The sequence below is a fragment of the Macaca fascicularis genome, chromosome 9 (genome assembly GCF_037993035.2).
Source record: "Macaca fascicularis isolate 582-1 chromosome 9, T2T-MFA8v1.1".
In the NCBI taxonomy this organism is placed as follows: domain Eukaryota; kingdom Metazoa; phylum Chordata; class Mammalia; order Primates; family Cercopithecidae; genus Macaca; species Macaca fascicularis.
The window spans coordinates 75,475,842-75,495,021 of record NC_088383.1 but is presented as its reverse complement, the minus strand read 5'-3'; the positions used below and the strand labels follow the sequence as shown (position 1 = coordinate 75,495,021).

The 19,180-nt window shown below is 51.5% G+C and overlaps 1 long non-coding RNA gene across 1 annotated transcript; it reads left to right on the top strand.

Annotated features, from left to right (window-relative positions):
• The first annotated feature begins 425 nt into the window (after nucleotides 1-425).
• On the top strand, nucleotides 426-17,057 carry LOC107130927 (uncharacterized). The gene is made up of 3 exons (XR_001493700.3): nucleotides 426-554; nucleotides 15,546-15,873; nucleotides 16,891-17,057. It is a non-coding gene; the product is annotated as an uncharacterized lncRNA (long non-coding RNA).
• Nucleotides 17,058-19,180: the final 2,123 nt, after the last annotated feature.

Here is a 19,180-nt window from a genome sequence, read left to right as displayed (position 1 = left end):
TGGGCACTCATTCGGGGGTTATATCTCCCTGGCAGCCAGGAACAGTTGATCCCCCAGACCTTGGTCCCTTGTGACCTCTCTGTACCCTTAAAGTTGCCCATGCCCCCAGGTTCTCCACCTGCTTCCTGGGCTCCCGGCACCTCCTTCTGGACCTGTGGACAGGAGCAGGTTGGGATCAGACTCAGAGGCCTTGGCTCACTTTGGTGTTGTGCTGAGGGGCTGGGGTCCCTGTTTGCCAACCCCCGCACTCCCGCTCCACCAAACCAGTTTATGCAACTGCGGAACCACAGTAAACTCCTTCCCCTGGCAAGCCAAGGTGGTTGGGCGGGGTTGGGGTGACAATATGTTTCCAGGGGCCCCAGGGTTCTCTCTTCCCAATTACCCTGCTAGAGACAGCCTCTGATGATCCAGTCTGGGCATGTCACCAGGCTGAGAGGGACGGCCCACCCAAGAGAAGCCACAACAGGTCCCCAAAGAATTTCTGCAGGCTGGGACACCTGAGTGAAATGAAGAAATGGGATTCAACAGAGAGAAACGTGAAGTCTGCCAGCTAGGTATGAAGGGCCAGTGGCTCAACTTGAGGGAAGTTTGTGCAAAATCTACTTGGGAACGTTTGTTGACATCACATGAACTGACACTGTGAGCAGCCGCCAAAGCCCTGGCAGGTCTGAGTTGCATTAACTGTTGACATCGGTCTGGCTGTGCAGAGACCACAGCCCAAGTGAGGAACCCTACCCTTGGATAAATGTTGGTGAATTGCCCTGTGTCTTTTGGAGAGGAGTGGGTGGTGCCTGGGCTGCAGAGTCAGGCCAGGGCAGGACTTGGAAGGAACATGATGGAGTTCTCAAGGATCTGAAGGTCTATCTGGGGGAAGGAGAATTCCACTTGCTCCAGGTGATTGCTGAAGGCAGAGCTAGCTCCTGAGGGTGGGGAGGGCCAAAAGGTAATTTTCAGCTCAAATGAAGAGAAGTTTCTAGGTGACCACTCTCCCCTAGTGGCTGCTGGAGGCACAGGGGCAGGAGTGAGTGTCTCAGCACCAGCAGCAGTATGAGCAAGGGATGGTGTGTTGTCACGTGTCTTGCACATCCAAAGTAACCAAAGGACATTTAGTCCAAGGGATTCCTAAGAAAAGGATGACTGAGGCCTGCACCTGGGGGCTGACAGTATTGTCTGGGAGACTTGACTCAGACAAAACACACAGAAGAAACGGCAATCAGTGGCAGATTGGTTCCACCTTTCTAGAAGAAGTTGGTCTCAGTTAAAGCTGCCTTGCAGTGAGCAGTAGCCTGTCCTTGCAGGAGTGCAACTGAGACCAGATAACCTTGAGCTGGAAAAGGGATTCCAGTTTCGGGCATGAGGAGGGGGTTGGATGTGAACAGATGACCTCTGCGGTTCCTTTGAGACCAAAGTTCCTTGGCAGAGAAAAACACCCGCAGAACTCTGAGCGGCACACAAGGTTACGGAGGACGGAGCAGAGATCCGAATATAGCTGGCGGGAGGAAGGAGGCAGCGGGCGAGGGAAAAGTAGGTCCTTGGAACAAATGAGGTGGGGCATGAAATTAACGAGGCTGGAAAAGGGCTGAGCTCAGGGACTCCTTTTTAAAGACTGTCTTTTAGCAAGAAAAATGAGGAAAAGAAATGTGGGCAGTGGAGATGTAATGGAGATTGTAAAGGTAGCTATGGACAGCTGGCCCGTTGGCTGGAGAGAGGGGCCTCTTGGAGAACAAGGAAGAGACGCAGATCAGTGGGTCTGGGGTGACCCCAGCATGGCATGCAGGGCGGACAGGAGTTGGCTGCTGACATCAACTGCCCACACCTTGAAGGCTACTGTGTTCCAGCCCTTGAGCTGGGCCATTCTGTCCCCCTACTGTCATGCACTGTGCTGTGACCTGCTTATCTTATCCCCTGACCTTGGCACATACTCATCCCTCACTGGGCATGCCACTTTTCTCCTTTTTGCCTTTCTGTGTTTCACCCCAATCACTCAGCTGAGTCCCTACCTCTCCAAGAAACCTCCCATGGGCTCACAGCCCATCCCCAGTTCCGCTCTGAGCATCTGGGGGCCATTCGACCCACTTGGCACTTGGATGGACACACTCTTAGGAGCTCAAGCAGCCTGTCGTGCAATGGGGGAGGGCCTGTGCACCAGGCTTGGTCAGCAGGGTGGATGGAGGACATAGGGTGGACAGTTATTTGCCCCCATGGTGCTGGCCCTCTGGAAATTTAGAGTTCCTAGAAGCCCCCGCCATGTCCTGCTTCTTACCTGCGATGTAGGGGTGGAGATGGGGGGGCTTAAAAGGGTCCCTAGTGGCTTTCCCTTTCCTGGCCAATAACCCAGGCTGCCTGCTCCCTCCTTCCAGCCCTGCCAGCTGGCCAAGCTTATCCTGTGGCCCTGTCCAGGTGACAAGGCCCTGGAAGAGGCCCAGCCAGCTGGACTCCTGCAGAGCTGTCACCAGAGCCCTAGAACACGGGGGCTGGAAGGAAGCACAGAGGCAGCAGGGCCCCTTCTCTGGGGAAGACAACCAGGGACACTGGGAACCTGAAACCAGAGCCATTTCACACCTTGCCTATTAATTGCCAGATTGATTTTGGATCCGAGTCTCCAGGAGGACCCAAAAATCAATCCCCTCCACTCCATGCTTCTCTGGGCTCAGGAGTTATTCTTAAAGCGGCAGCTGTCCTGGCTGCTGTGGCTGAATCCTCCTGTCCAAGAGCAGGCTGTGGGTTCCAAAGCATGCTCAGGGCTGGGTGGTGGCTGGTGGCTTTATTCCAGATCCACTGATCCTGTGTAGGAAGACTCTTACCCTGAAGGGGAGCCATGGGGTGTGATTGGAGGGGTGTTAAGAAGGCTCTCATTCTCAAAGCTCCCTCCTACCAAGATGCCCAATATCCATAATTCCACCATTAGGAAGTATTTCTTTGGATACATTTAGGTCAACAGTCCCAGCTTCCAAAATATGGAGGCCCAGAAGAAGGAACACAGATTAGGGCTGAACCATTGCCATTCCTTGTGAGTGGAGGCACTGGAGGCCTCGGGGCATCAGGAGAGCTCCGTGTGAGGGGTGAGGAGCAGGAGGCAGATGTCAGGGCATGGGGGAGGGGAAGTAGAAGTTGAAGACCAGCCCAAGAGGAGGCTGTGGAGGGGTGGTGAGCAAAGGAACAGTAGGTACCCCCAAGGCACTTCCCATGTGGGGGGCTGCTTTGGGGCTGTGGTGCTGGGAGACTGGCTGTGTGGCAGGTGAGAGAAGATGAAGGAACGCCCATTGCCTGGATATCTTCTGTGCCTCCAGCCCTGAGCCAAGCACAGTGGCAGTCTGATGTCACCACCACCCTGTGGGAAGGGCTCCCACAGCCTCGTTTCTTAGATGAGACACTGAGGTGCATGAGGCTGGGTGACCTGCCCAAGGTGACACAGCTGCTCCGGCAGCGTGGGGGCTGGAGCTCGGGTCCGCCACCTCTTCACGCTGTAATTTCACTGCCTCCCGCCTCCTCTGCAGAAGGGGCCAGGGGTTGAGGAGGTTTCTAAGAATTTGGGAGAGCCAGATGGAGGGGGCACAATGGAAGGGGTACCTGAGGTCAAGCATGCCATGATTTCAAGAACCTGAGGCAGGAAGTTCTATGAACTGCTGATGTTAGAAGCTGGGGACAGCCCCTGGGCTTCCGTTCCTCAGCCTCCCTGACATCCTGCCCCGGTGCAGAGCCCCCACACGTGGGAAGGCCTGGTGGGCAGGTCTCCTGCGGCCTCAGCCCAGTGGCTGCTGCCTGCTACTCCATCACGGCTGTGGAGATGTGGGCTTTAGGCAGGGTCACTGCAAGTCAGCCTGTGTGCCTGGGGACATGGGGACATCATTGCTTATCCCCTGCCCACATGGACCCAATTACTGATGCAGCACTGCATGCTCCCACGGCCACCAACAAGGGCCTCTTTCCTGATAGCATCACAGATGGACAGAGAGGTCCTGGGCCTCCCTCCAACCCCCGCCCACAAGCCCATTACGCTAATTTCAGGTGTGTCTCCACTTTGCTAGCTTGGAGGGTGGAGTGTGTGTGTGTGTGTGTGTGTGCGTGTGTGTGTGTGTGTTGGGGAGGGAATGAGGCAGCAACTGCAGACCATTTGGTGCAGTTACAGGGAACAACTCTCATCTTTGCCCAGCCCGTGAGCCCCTTGAGATTTGGGGCCATGTCTGTTTTCTAATAACTGACCCCGAGGGCCTGGCACGGATGTGGGTACTCAGTGCATGTTTGCTGAGTGACTGAATGGCTGAGTGAGTGAATTAGGCATCTCTTGGTGGCCATCTCAGTCCTCGCCCAGCCACAGCTGTGCTGTGTGGCTTTTGGTGAGTTGCTAGATGTCTCTGTGCGCAGATGCCTGGGAACAGTGCCAACTGGGAAGAGTGGCTAATGACAGGAAAGTGCTGAGGGGAGAGTGTGGCAGGAGGGCCCTGCAGTTTGTGGAAGTTGCCCGCAGTAGAAACTGCTGGGGACACTGGGGCCTCTCTCTTTCTCCCAGGGCAAGGCGAACGTGGGTTGGAGCACAGTGTAGTCCTGAGGGGGAGGAAGGGGCTGTCCTAGGCTTGGTTGGGGTTTGGAGCATGTGGACTTGCATTGGAACTGAAGGGTGACAGGGAAGGCTGGATCGGGGTTTGGCCAGGGGTCGAGGTCAGGGGCTGGCTCAGGAAACGGCTGGGGGCTCATGTGGGTCCTGAATGAAGAAGTTGGTCAGGCCTGGGCACAGCTGGGGTTGGCTTCAGGACCTCAGCTCAGGGCTGGACCACAGGTCTCTCCAGCCTGGGGCCAGTGCAGATTCTGTCCAATAGGAGCACTGGGAATGGCTTACTGTCCTGGCCTCATTTGCTCTGAGCACACCAGCTAAGGGGTGGATACCCAAGGCTTTCTGAGGATGATGGCCTTGAAGAAGTCCTCCTGTCTCCAAGGTGTCCTTGGGGAAGCTCAGGGATGCCCAGGGACCCAGGGGCCATTTCACCCTGTCTGTGTGTTGTCAGGGGAAGAACAGAATTGCCCAGCTAGCACGGACTGGCAGCGGAAGGTGGTGTCATCAGCATTTCTCACACATGCATGGCACTGTATAGTTTATGACCCCTTTCCTACCCTGCGTCTTCTCATCCTTTCCACAGCCCTGAGAAGCAGGCATGACAAGAGAGGATACCTGTGTTACAGATGAGGAAAACAGAGGCCCCGGGAGGAATCTTGCCTAATGCCACTCAGGAGTTAGAGGCAAAGCTGGGAAAGGCCCTGGGTCCCCAGACTGCCCCTCTGGAACTCCACATGCGGGCACATGGCTGTCCTGCCCGGGATGCCATCCCCAGGCTAGGCTGACACTCACGCCCATGCCCTGCTGCCCACTGACACCCCGCAGAGCTTAACACCCCGCTGAGCCTGCCCTGCAGCCCTTGCCAAGTCTGTCCGAGTGGCCTCAGTCATTGGCAAGTCACATTGCTGACATCACAACTGCATAAAATTAATTTATTTAGTTAAGGGAGGTGTTAATTAAGAGTTCTCATTTATTGTGTCTTTGCAGACAGCTCTCAGGGGCTTCTGAGTTGTCATTGCTGGTGACAGCAAAAGCTAATGGCATCACAAGTTATTAATAGGATGGTGTAAGAGGCGGAGGGGCAGGAGCTGAGGCTGTGGGGGATAGGAGAAGGGGGAGCTGGGGGAGGGGAGAGGATGGTCCCCTACTTTCTTCTCACCAAGTCGGGCTCCCCTCTGCAAGTTGATGCAATCACAGGCATTTTCTGGGGGATCTGGGGTTTTCTGCCAAGCCCCGTGATGCCCAGGATTTTGTGAGCCCTGAAGGAAGTGTCCCCAGGCCAGTGCCCACCCACTCCTGCTGCTGCCCTCATTCCCACAGTTCCTGATGTTTGCCTTGAAGAGTGTTGGCTCTCACATAAGGAGCTCATTCTTTGCTTGCTTTGTCTCCTCACTTACCTTGACCCTGAATATGTTGGATTGCATATAATGACTGGTTTGGCCTTGCCTCCCCAAAGCTTAGCATAGAGCTTGGAGCTTCATGGGAGGGCAACAGACATTTGCAAAGGAAATGAGGGGTTCTCTGCCCTCCAGGTGGTCTCCAGATCTGGCCTTCTTGCTGAGAGACCTTGGGGTCATGGGTGGGGATGGTGGGAGAGAGAGGGCAGGTGGATCCAGGACTTCCCAAGTCCCCAGCCTCTCTCAGTGTCTTCAGTCTTGCAGCCCGGGAGATCCACAACCTGGGGAGTGGATAGACCTTTGCTGATGAAGGTGGGGTGTGTGCAGGTATGAGCAGCCAGGTGTGGGGCAGGCTTGCTAGGGTAGGGTAGTGAATGGGGAGTCCAGTGAAACTCTGCACAAGGACCCACCATGGGGAAGAGGGAAGAAGAGATTTTAAACTATTTTTAGCCAAACAATGATGGCTGCAAATCAGCCACTTGGTGCAGTGGGACAAACACAGCCAAGGAACTCAGACCTGCAGGCCTGTCCCTGACAGCCTCTGTGACTTTGGGAAGATAATTGCTCTCTGGGCCTTGGCTTCCCATCTGTGAAATGGAGGACTGGGCCAAAATTGACACATTTCAATGCCCAGTGTGTTCCTCACCTCCCATGTCCTGCACATCTCACCTTTCAGTAGATGTGCCAGCCCCTTCATGGTTATCATCTCAAATGCCTACAACTTCTCTGTGGGGGAGATAGTCCATCATCCCCTATTACAGTTGGGTAAACTGAGGTTCAGATGAGAAAACAGAGGTCATTTAATTTGCTCAAGAACCCATAATCAGTGGAATTTAAACTCAGGTTGGTGCTCTGTCCAGAATATCAGCTTATCTCCACTGATCACCTGGGATGGGACTGGTACAGGGGAGACTCTGCATTAGATGCGGGCTCGCTGACCAGGACAGGCAGAGTTGAGGGAAAGGAGGAGAACAGAGCACCTATTGGATTCAACGGGCCCAACCACTGAGCTCCTGGGGCATGGGGGGCCTGGTATGAGACCATTATGGGACTAAACACACCCTGCACCATGAGTTCCAGCAGCCGCCTACCCCAACTGCCTCCTGCCTGCCCTTCCTCTCATCTCAGAGACACCGTCATTCATTCAGGACACATTTGTTAGGGAGCTGGCCTGACAGCTGGGAGATGAATTAGACTGTCCCCTGCCCTCAAGGGGCTCACCACTGGGTAGGAGAGGTGGCCCTAGGAACAGTAAGCCCCATGGTGGGTCACTGAGATGGAGATAGCACATGCACCCGCCCAAGGAGCGAGGGAGCAGGCGGCAAGTTCAGGTCAGCTGGGGCTCCCTGGCAGGAATGATCGCCTTTTACTGAGGGAGGCTGGCCAGGAAATGAATTCCTAAAGGAAGTAACCATCGAGCTGAGTCTTGAAAGGTGACTAATATTCACCAAGTGGAGGGGATGGGGTTGTGGGGTGGGCCTTCAGGTAGGGGAGTGGTGTGAGCAGAGTCTTGCGAGTGTGGGAAGAGGGGTATCCAGAGGTGAGGTGGGCGAGGGCTAGAGCATGTGGGGCATTGCACACCAACTTAGAGTCTGAACTTCATCCGGTGGCCTCCCTGGGGATGCTGCTGAGAGTGGGAAGAGGGAGATTTAGTTTGGGTTCCGCCAGAAGCCAATCCCGAGATGCGTGTTTAAGTGCGGGAAACACCGTAGGGACAGCAGGAAGGCAGCAGGGGCACTACCGAGCCAGCTCCCAGGGTGGGTGAGTAGAGCCCAGTCCTGCTGGGGAACCTGAGAGCTCGCACAGCACATGGTCTGCCCAAGGAGCGAGGGAGCAGGGGGGTTTATGTAGCAAGTCTCACCAGCCATTGCTTGAAGGCTGCTCCCAGGAGGCATCCCTGACATTTCTGGCCTTCTCTTCAGTAAAGAGGACCCAGCAGTCAAAGTCCTCAGGCAAAGAAATAAAGATGTTGTCAGTTGGCAGTTGGGCCAGTGTGCCCTGAAATGGGAAGGATGAGGGGATACAGGTGGAGAACCAACACTGTCTGCTACAGTGGCTGAGCTGGGAGGACGTCCCAGAAGAGGGTAGAGCGCTGCTTAGCTTCTGCCAAGTCTAGGTGGATGGACTCTGAGGTCTGCTGCTGATGGAAGAACTGCCTCCAACTGCACCTTCGCCAAGGCCTCAGTCTGGGGGCCGGACCTCAAGACAGGAGGGTGCAAAGAATTTGGTCCTAAGCTCCAGCACTTGAGAAATACAGATCTCAGTTCAAGTGCTGATTGCCACTTTCAAGCTGCATCCTTGAGCAAGTTACTTAATATCCTTTAACTTCAGACTTCTCTGAAAAAGGGGAGATAATACTACCCATGCTGTGGGACTGTTGTGATCAATAATGAAATGATGTCTGTAAAGTATTTAGCCCAGTGCCTTGAATACATTATGTGCCCAATGAATGTTTATTTTTATTATGATTTTATTATTCCAATGACAGGTAAAAAAGGGAGGAGCAAGATGCAGGCTTGTAGAAAACACTGTCAATTTACCAGCCCAGAGTAATTTTCAGTGACCCACTTTGTTGTTACGAGTTAAATAGGCGGCCGAGTGTGGTTGCTCACACTTGTAATCCCAGCACTTTGGGAGGCTGAGGTGGGAGGATCAACTGAGGTTGGGAGTTCAAGACCATCCTGATCACATAGTAAAACCCCGTCTCTACTGAATACACAAAAATTAGCCAGGTGTGATGGTGCATGCCTCTGGTCCCAGTTTCTCAGGAGGCTGAGGCAGGAGGATTGCTTGAATCCAGGAGGTGGAGATTGCAGTGAGCTGAGATCATGCCACTTCACTCCAGCCTGGGCAACAGAGTGAGACTGCCTCAAGAAAATAATATAATATAATATAATATAATATAATATAATATAAAACAAAGAGAAAAATGGAGTAGGCAGTTCCTGGCCAGTAAGGCCATTCCTGGGTCTTGGAGGTGTTAAACAGGCTCATGTAGCATTTCTGGACTTTGTGAGCATAAATTGAACCAGCAGCAAGTGACTTTATATGTCTCTGCTCATAGGTACTGGTTGTGACAATCATTTCTTTGTCTATGACACCTGTCTCCCCAAGAACTCAAGATCAACTTCAGACCTTATCTAGTGATTATTGTATGATCTCAAGACTATCCTTGAAATAGTCTCTGAAGATATGGAGCAGAGGAAAGAACACTGGACAAGGAGTCTGGGGTCTTATTTAATTTTTATTTCATTTTGTTTTGTAGAGACAGTGTTTTGCTATATTGCAAGGAGTCTGGAATCTTATTTAATTTTATTAATTTTATTTTTTTATACAGATAGTGTCTTGCTATGTTGCCCAGGCTGGTCTTGAACTCCTGGCCTCAAGTGATCCTCATGCCTTGGCCTCCCAAAGTGTTGAGATTATAGGCATGAGCCACCATACCTGGCCAAGGAGTCTGAATTCTAATTCGGGCTCTAAAATGAATGTCAAATTCCTTGTCTGAAATGTGGGGATAAAACCACATCATCTCGGTCTCTTCCTAGGGCTGTCATGAGGATCAAATAAGATCATGAAAAAAAAGACCATGAATGTGGAACTACTTTGAAAACTACAAATTACCATCCAGAGTTGGGTCTAGAGGCGGGTGACTTGATTCCTGTGCCCTGGGGACTTCTAAAGGGCCTAAGAAACCATGGCCACTAGAGAAGCTTTACATGTCATCATGCCACTCTAAGGATGGCTCAGGCTTGGCCTCTGGTACAGGCAGCCTGGGAAGAAGAAAGAGTGCCTGGGGAACCTCGGACCTTGGGAGGAATGCCTAAAGTTCTTGCTCAGGGACATCAGTGGGGGATGCTCTCAGCTGGTCCTTGGGGATGGAGGAAAGGCAGAGGAGGATGAGATTGGCAGTTACTAAACCAGGAAGTGAGGTGGTTACCTGAGAAGCATTCCGACCAGTTTGGGGCAGTTTTTCTCATTTCCCTATGCATGCAGGAACATTTCAGGATGTGGCTTAAGGGCCTCCTGTCCACACCCAGTTGGTGAAGTCCAGGGAAGCTGATTCTGGCCCAGGTGGCAAGACCAGTGGTCTCTCAGAGGTCATGTGGCTTTCTTTTCTTCCTGGCCATAGACTGACCTGCTCTCTGGCCCTTCATCTCAGTCAGACTGACTGCAACCCTACCCCATCTCAATGGTCAGCCTTGGTGTCCTGCAATGTGAAGTCATTGTGTGCTGGAGAGGTTGTGAGTCTGGGGCTGGAGGTCCAAAAAGAGGGGACCTCTGTCTATACAAGCACCTCTGGACTCAGAATCCCCAAATCCAAGGAACCATTTTCACTATTGCCCAGAGAGTGAAAGTCATAGCCTTAGTGGAGTAGAGACAGGAAAAGATGCATACCCCAACTTGGGATGTCTGGGTGGGATGTGTCCTCCACAAGAGGACAATAATCTCTCATAATGATAGTGAGTGGATACCACCAGGATGATGCATTGTCACCCTCTCCTTAACTCCATAAAAGGCACCAAAATGGATAAGTCTTCACAGCCTTTCTGACCCCTCTTAGCGTACAATGGCTTTGTGGGGCAATTTTCATTTTTGGGGCAGTTCTCTGTGATTTCTTGATTGGAGAGACCTAAGATATAGAATGAAGATTCTTGGTGCTATTTAGAGCCCCTCTGATACCTGAAAAAGGCCTGTTCTGGTGACCTCAGGGCTCAGACATGATTGGTTCAGGGCCAGGGAAGGCAGTATTGAGAAGTTTTTGCATAGGTTCAGATTTTAATCTAGATTCAGGGACCCAGTCAAACTGTCTCCCTAAGATCTTATTTTAGTTTTCAAAGCTAAAACCTCTAAAAAATTGGCTCTGCTTGCAGTTTAAGTAAAAACTTTCATATTTATGGCTTTTCTAGTTTTCCTTCAGTGGTTGACATCCATTTAACCCTCTGAATCTAGAATATGCTTTGTGAACTGAGATTATGAGAGGAAGCCAGTTTGGAAGACAAGGGTCATAGCATCCAGAGGTTTGGAGGAGAGGGACCTGGAAAGGGGGATATAGGGATGTAGTGGGGGAGGTAAAGAGGGGATATTGGTAAACCAAAGAGTGAGAGTGAATGGTAAGTAATCCAGTGGTCTAGGAGAAAGGGAAGGGTGAGAGTAGAAGAGAGAAAGAGAAAAGATGAAGGAGAGAATAAAATAAACTCTTCGAAGAGAGATGAAAGTGCCATAAAATATGGGGACAAGACATTCGGGAAAAGAGAGAGCAGGAGGCAGAAAAGACGAAGAGGAGGCAGATGAGGCAGGGGAAGTGAGGTGGAAAGAAGGTGGGAGGGGGGTAGGGGTTGGGGCATGGAGGTCCCAAGATTTGGACTTTTTTTTGTCACCATGCATCTGTACAGCAGATAAATACAGTGCAGCTGGGCTTTTCTCTCTTCTTAATTGACATCTTTGGATCTATCCCCGCTTGACAAATCAGGCCACTTATTATTAGTGATGACAAAGATAAATATGACAGGCATTCAGTTTGCATCTGGGCCCCCTGATAATAGAAGTCAGCACACCAGCCCCTCTCCCCACTGCTTCCTCACCCCTGGCTTGGGCTCCCCAGTGGGGAAACTGCATGGCCAGGAGCTGTCCACGGTGGCATCTACAGACCCCCTCCTGGTGGGAAGCCAGTGGACAGGAACTGTCCACGATTTGAGTGGTGCTGAAAGCCTCTATACCCTGCCTCCTGTCTGATTCCAACATGAAAGCTGGGTGGCTGGAAGCTGTCCACAGCCTATGTGGTGCTGAAAGCCCTGTCCCCAGGGCTGGGGTGGCAGGGTGCATCTCTTTCCCACAGAGCACAATTACTTCTGGCATGGAGTAGTCAGTGGCTTAAATTTACCTGCCTTGCCGTGGTTCTAAAAAACCTGGATGACTTCAAGTGTGTTCCTTCCTAACTCTGGGTCTCAGGATTTCCACCTTTAAAATGAAGGGCTAGATTAGGTGTTCTCTCAGGGTCCTCAAGCACTAGTCTTTTCTGTTATCAAAAGCCTTCAAGAGATTCCTTCTGCTTATAGGATCGAGGTACAAATCCTTTTGCCAGGCCCTGAAGGCCTCCTCCACTTCCTGGCCCCTCTGGCCCCCTCCACTTCCTGGCTTTGCCCTCATTCTAGTCAGATGAGCCTTCTCTCAGGCCCCAGTCACACTCTTCTTTTCTTCCCCTGAGCCTTTGCCATCCCCACTGTCCTCCTTCTGCCTCTGACTCTCTCCCTTCTGGATCTCTGGGAGCACCGACCACCTGGGCATCTCCTTGAAAACCAATGGCCTTATGCTCAGTGTGCTTTCAGTTTCTTATGTCTTATAAGGCTGTGTCTTACATGGCTCCCCTTGAGGGACTTGCTGGGGCCAGGGTCATGCTCTGAATCAGTGATCAGTGGCTCAGTTTCCCATGACCATGTGTGTGGAGCCTGGGTGAGTACTTGTGGTATTTTGACCCAATAAGCTCCTTTAATAAAACTATGATTGCTCTTTCAAGGCTGCCAATGAAAGAAGATTACTCCAAGAAGTGCTTAGCTGAGGCTTGTGGCCCCCTCTTTGAGATAGAATCTTTCTGAGGCTCCCACTCCAAGCTGGCATGGGTGGCCAAGGTCACACTTATGTAGACAGATAATCCTGCCTCATGTCTCCATGGAGTGGCCAAGACATGTTGGGTCACACAAACAAGCCTCCATCTCTGTTTACTCTGAGCCTACGACAGTCAACCCAATGCCCTCATTGTATGGTTGGCACAGCTGTCCCACCTTCAACTTCAGGGACCTTTCAGGGAGCTTCCAACCCACTCGCCCCACTAGAGCTCAGACTGCCTCATAAAGTTTTCTCTCTGGAGCTCAACCATGGAGGATCCAACTTGATTAGTGGAGATGTGAGAGCTTCTCTGCACACTGTTCCCATGCAGGTGAGTCGCCTCTCCCTCTGCCCTCCAAAAATAAGGAGCTTCCATCTGTTGGGCTGGGCAAGCAAGTAGAGAAGTGGTGGTTCTCTTTTTTTTGCTAAACCCATGGGAAACTAAAAGTGGCCCGGAGGTGGCATCATGCATGAGGTGGGCATCATGAGATAAGGGACTCCTCATCTCAGCGGAGCAGGCAGAACCATATCCTGACAGTCTAGAAAAAAAATCCTTGGGAAGAAAATTCTGTCTCCTCTCTAGGCCCATTATCAGCCAATTCACCAGGACAGGCTTTGGCATCCACTCTGCCCACTGCCCACTGCTTGGCAGAGCCCCTAAGGCCATGGCTAGTAACCAGAAGTTCCAAATGGTTTAGAGGGGAGAGCTGTGTTTGCTAACGGATCTGGCTGTGTCTGACAAACTGAAACCATGTGCTTGGTGGCCTCAGGTCCTCTGGGAAAGTGGGCCCAGAGCACTAACCTTCCCTCAAATATACTGGCACATTCTCAGAATCCCAGCGTTTGCCCTGTTGAACCTCATATCAGTGATCAAAGGGCTTGAAGATGATCTTAGATTCTAGACCAACTCCTGTTTTTAAATATGAGAAAACTGAGATTTCCCCAGGAAGGGAAAATCAGTTGCCTGAGCTCACACAGCAGAGAAAGGAGCCCCTTTGACTCTTGGCTCTCAGTCTCATGCTCTTCCTCTTCCTGCCAGAAGTGTTTGCATTTTAATAGACTTGTGGAGGCTGAAGTGCCTCAGTGTCCCCTCTAACGGTAGGGACTTCAGGCATGGTGATGTGGTGATGGAGCTTTTGGGGATCCATGCTGAGGCTGTCTCCTGCCTTGTGGAGAATGTCTATGACCTCCAGCAGAAGAACTGTACAGAGAGCAGATATGACAGGGCACCCCTTTAGAAACTGCCTTTAGGACTCTGCACTCTTGCAGGCTGATGGGCATTGGAGGACCTCATTTGTCTCTGCACTGGGGGATGAATGGCTCGGGAGGAGCTAATGAAACCGTCTTCCCACCGACACACCAAGACAGTGACGGATGGCTCGTGTGGAAAAGGCAGGTGTTGGCACATGGCCCATTGGGCAGGGTAGAGAATAACACGTCCTTCAATGTCACTGTAGGTCACAGTGATGGCTGGGGCCTCAGGGAGGGGGCATGTAGGCTCTGGAGTGCAGTGAAAAAGACCTCAGGGAAAGTCAGTGCCTCCCATAGCCCCCTTTCTGTGACCGGCAGACAGAAGGTCAGAGTTGTAAGTGTGATAACAGCCATATAATCCTACTAGCTGTTGTCCAAGTGGAATTATACTGGCCCAGAAAGGGATAGTGAGCTGACCAAGGTCACACAGTTAGATAAGGTCAGAGATTGCTGAAAAGGTCCTCAGTGGTCCAGGAGAAGGAGAAGAGTGACCTCAGGATGTATCACTATAGTACTATTCTCACTTGCAGGGGAGGGCAAGGGGAGGGTCCCCCTTTTTGCCTAGTATTGGAGACCTTGATGATCTGTCTGCACATTCTCTTCCTCCTTACTCTGCAGCCCACATCATCTGCCTTCCACTCCCAACCTCTGAGCCTTAGCTCATGCCCGCTGAGGGCCAATTGTCCTCCAAGGGGCTCCCATCCGTCTGTTGCTTATCTATGAGAGGCATAGGCCCAAATGTCATTTGTCATCATGCATTCCACTTGGCATTCTGAACTCACTCCCAGTGCAAGGTCCCCACCTGAGTGGTGTCCCATTACCATGCCCTCTCCCCATTAGTATTTTGGAGAAGCCTCTCCAAAGAACATTCTCTTCCATGACAACCATTCCTGAAGTTTTGGAAGTATTACAGTTACATGCCAGAAGCCTGCATTCCTGGTGTATAGGAAATAAGTCAGGCCAAAGAGGGGAGAGGGATGGAAAGAGAAAAGGGTGGAATGAGTTATTGGCCTCTCTGCAGGCCTAGAGCAGTTTCACCCCAACCCTGGCCACCGAGATCTTCACTTCTTTCTGGTCCAGGTGGTCAGTCTGGCCTGGGTGGGCCTGTGGGATTTGATGGAGGAAGCAGGAGAAAGAGTGGCCCCAGAAGCAGTTGCTCCCCTCACCTCTGCCAGGGGCTCCTCACCACTGCAAGTGGTCTTGTGAGCATTAGCTTGCCTGACACCTGCCATCACAGCCCTGGGAGGTGAGCTGGGCATTGTTGGCCCCATTTCCCAGATGACGACATTGAGGTCCAGGGAGAGCAATGACCCAGTCCAAAGGGATCAGTGGGTTAGTGGCATTTGTTTGTTTTTCTCAAATCAATAAATATTTACTGAGGCACTGAGCTAGGTGCTGGGAATATGAAGATGAGCAGGGCAGACATGATTCCTGTCTTGCAGGGCCTGTCAGAGGCCCCAGGTGCCTGCATTGCTGGGTCTCTGGCCTCTGGAGGTACATGCATTGGCAGGAGCACTATCTTGAGAGTCCTCCCTTGAAACTCAGTGTGCAGATGTATACCTCAGAGCTCTTCCTCCTGTCCAAGGGACTTTCTTGGAAGCCAGCATCCTCGTGGGCACTTCCCCACCTTCTTCCTTCAGCGCATCCATCGGTCCCTCACAGTGTCTGGTTTTCAGTGTCCCACTTGCCAGGACCTCCTCCCTTAACTGCCACTCACAACTCCTGTTATTCACCTTTCACAGGGAATGAAATGAAAGAACAAAAAGGAAAATCTTTACCTGTACAGCCCCTTGGAGGATGGGGTGGGAAGTAAAGGCCTGCCACCCAGTTTCCTGCTGGCTGGAGAAATCTGGAAGATCTCCTAGGGCTTTGGAGAATGAAGGCACCCTTGTCTGGTTGCCACCACAGCCTCCTCTCTCTCACCCCCACCTCCTCCTCCTCATCTTCAGCCCACCAAGGCCAGATTTGTCTTGCAAAGTGGCATCATTATAAACGCATCAGCCTCCTCTGGACGCCTGTGCCCGCTCCCGCCAGCCCATCCAGGCTCGATTACATCTGAGGCTGTCTGGGGTAATTAAGTGACATTAGGACGCATCCCCCCATTGTAATGCAGTGTTCAAAGCCCTGGGCTCTTGCTTCCCGAGAGCTGCTGCCGCTGCACTGAGGTTGTGTCTGCCTAATGCACCCCACTGTGATTGCAGCTAATTACTCCACAGACAGGCCTCATTAGTGGTGGGTTCGGGATGGAAGGTGAGAAGCAGGCTGTCTCCCCTGCCTCCCCCAGCCCACTGGCTTCTCCTCTCCCTCCATGGCCCAGCTTGCCTTACTTTGCTGTTGAGGCAGAATTAGAATAGGGCAAAGGAATTCCCAAAAGAGGGCTCATCTGGACAAGGTCATCTACTGAGCTACAGGGCCTTCAGGAACTTTTCAACTGCTTTATTCAACCAATGGGAAGCCAAGGCCCAGAGGAGGTTACTGACTTGTCCCAGGTCACACGGCACAAGTGAAATGTGCCACCTTTCCTAACTGCCCAGCTTGGAGGGTTGGGGTGGGCAAAGTGGGATTTGCACAGCCAGGACCCATCTGGGTCCAGAGCTAGTGGGAGAAAGGGCTCATGAGCACCCAGGAAAAGAGCTGGATGGCTACGCTACCCCAGAGGCTCTTTCTGGTCTCTAGGTCTTTGCAACACTTGCCTGGAATCCTCTTCTGATGCCCTGCACCTGCCACCTTGCACCTGGCTGACTCCTTTCATCCTTCAGGTCTCGCTTTCTCTAGGAAGCCTCCCCTAACTCCTGAGTTTGGTGACCCTCATATGTGCTTCCATGATACTCTATACTTCCCCATCTTGGCAGTCATCTCTCTGAATTGTCAATACCTAATACCCCACATGACTATACCCATAGGAGGAGCAAGCACTGAGACCCTCTTGTTCACGTAGTAGGCATTGGTCTAGCTCACAGATGGCTTCTGGTAAGAATCAGTAGAAGGAAAGACGTAAGGATTGATGGCTGCTTGACCAGTACCATGAGTACCATGGTAAGGCTGTTGGTGTTCACTCACATCTGAGAGTTTCTTTATACTTCCCAGCCTCCCTTGCTCTTAGGTTGGTCACATGACTCACTCCAGCAAATGGGACGTGAGCAGAAGGTATATATGTTACCTGGAATAAGGTGAATAATTATCTGGTGTGCTTTTCTACAATCCTTGTTGCCTGAGTGATGCCAAGATAATTTTGAAGCTGCAAGATGGTGGAGCCACAAGATGAAAGGAGCCTGTATCCCTGAGTCATCACACAGAAGAGAGACATCCAGAAAAGCTGCCTGACATGGGTCATATGGGTAAGAAATCAACCTTACTGTGCAAAGCCACTGAGATGTTGGGGCTACTTATGAGAGCAGCTAGTGGGAATTACTCTGACTAATATAAGGGGGTTAAACTTGACGGGATGCAAATAGGAAATGGCTTTTTTCCAATCACTGCTTTTAAACATGCTCCTATTAAGCCTCCTTTCCCTGTCTCTTGACAACATCCTGGACAGATTCTAAGTTTTTGGTTGTTAGAAGAGCCTCATCTTAGTAATTAGGATTCACTTTCAGGGCCAGCCCAGCCTCAGAGATTTATGCTCATATCTAATTGAAAACTTCTTCCTTTCCTTCAGCTCAGGTCTGACCCATGGCTTGGAGATCAAGATTGGTCTGTTCTTTTGCTTCACTTCTACTTTCTTGCCCTCCTGCTGCTGGCTCCTTGAGAGTCAGGGCAAGGAGACAGAGGAATAGTAGAAAAAGGGGTTAAAAGTCTTAGGTAGGTCCCCGTCACTGTTGTGACGTCACTGCTGATGTCCTGGGTGTCAGGTTATCAGAGGCTGGTGTTTGGGGCAGTGTTTTTGTTGGTCCTTTTGAGGCACTACATGGACCACCATCTGCCCCCTTCTCTGATGGTGGCCATGCAGAATGCAGCTCAGGATGGCCTCCTGTTATACTCTTCTCTCCTGCCCTCACCCAGTTTCTGCCACCAGGGGTATGTCCCACCAGGGGTATGTCCCACCAGGGGTATGCCACTGAGGATTGTAGACAGGGGTATGTGGGGAACTCATGCCTCCTTCCTACCATAGGACAGCAGACTGCCTCACCGATTCTCACACTCCAGTGTGGCCTGCGCCAAGGCAGGCACCTGAAAGACGTGGGAGGTAACAAGTCCAAAAACGAGTGGAACCATCTGTCCTTTCTTAGGGGCCCTATGGAGGGAGGAAAGAAGCCTGAAAAATAAATGGGACTTAGAATTCTGTTGGTCACAGATTTGTAACATCGAAGTTGAGGGGATTATTTTGTGCCTTAAAAGGATTCCTCCAGGATTCAAGTAACTTGGAGTTTGGCTAAGTGGAGGGTGAGGATGAGACAGATTGTAGCACGGGTCTGTGCTCTTCAGAGGTCACGGGTTCTTTGGGGAATACGATGAAAGTTCCCTAGAAAAGTGCATGTATTCATGTATGGATAGTATTGATTATGACACTTTAGGGCATCCTGAATCCCACTGTGTCTCCCAGAGGGGTCCATGAAATCCCAGCTAATTATCTCCAAACAAAAGTGCTGCTCACCTGAAGTCTGATTCCTTCAGTGTGGACCCATTTGGGGACCCTGGCACCCACCCCCTGCCCCCTCCTCAGACTTTCTCTGCAGCATCACAGTGAACTTACTCTTCTCCAATGCACATGACAATTCCTGCCTTCATGTCCTAGCCTCTGCTGTGCCTCCCGCTGGGGCATCCTTTCCTCCATGCCACCCAGGTCTCACTGTTGTGCAGAGCTCAGCCTACACTCCATCTTCTCTAGGAAGCCATTGGTGGTAGGCAAGATTCTAAAGACACTGCCCCAAGACTCCTGTCCCTGGCTATTCAGTTGAATATGAATTCAGGTAGGCTGTGAAGAAGGGATTTTGCAGATGAAGTTAATGCTACTAATCAGCTGACCTTTAAGTAGGGATATTAACCTGGATTATCTGAGTGGCCAAACATAATCACATGAGCCCTTAAAAGCAGCAGAGGATGGCAGCAGAGTCAATCAGAGAGATGTGGTGGAAGGGGAGGGCAGAGAGATGGGGCGAAAGAGAAGGTCAGAGCAGAGCAAGTCACAGTGCAAGGAGGACTTGACATTGCATTGCTGGATTTGAAGATATGAGAAGAGGCCAGGAACTGAGGATGCGGGCAGCCTTCAGAAGCTCAGAATCATGGCAAAAAAACGGGCACCTTGATCCTGCAATGTCATGAAACTGAATTCTGCCCCCAACATGAATGAGCCTACAAGCAGATTCCTCCCCAGAGCCCTGGGAAAGGAACACAGCCCTGATGACACCTTGATTTTGGCTTTGTGAATCCCAGAGCA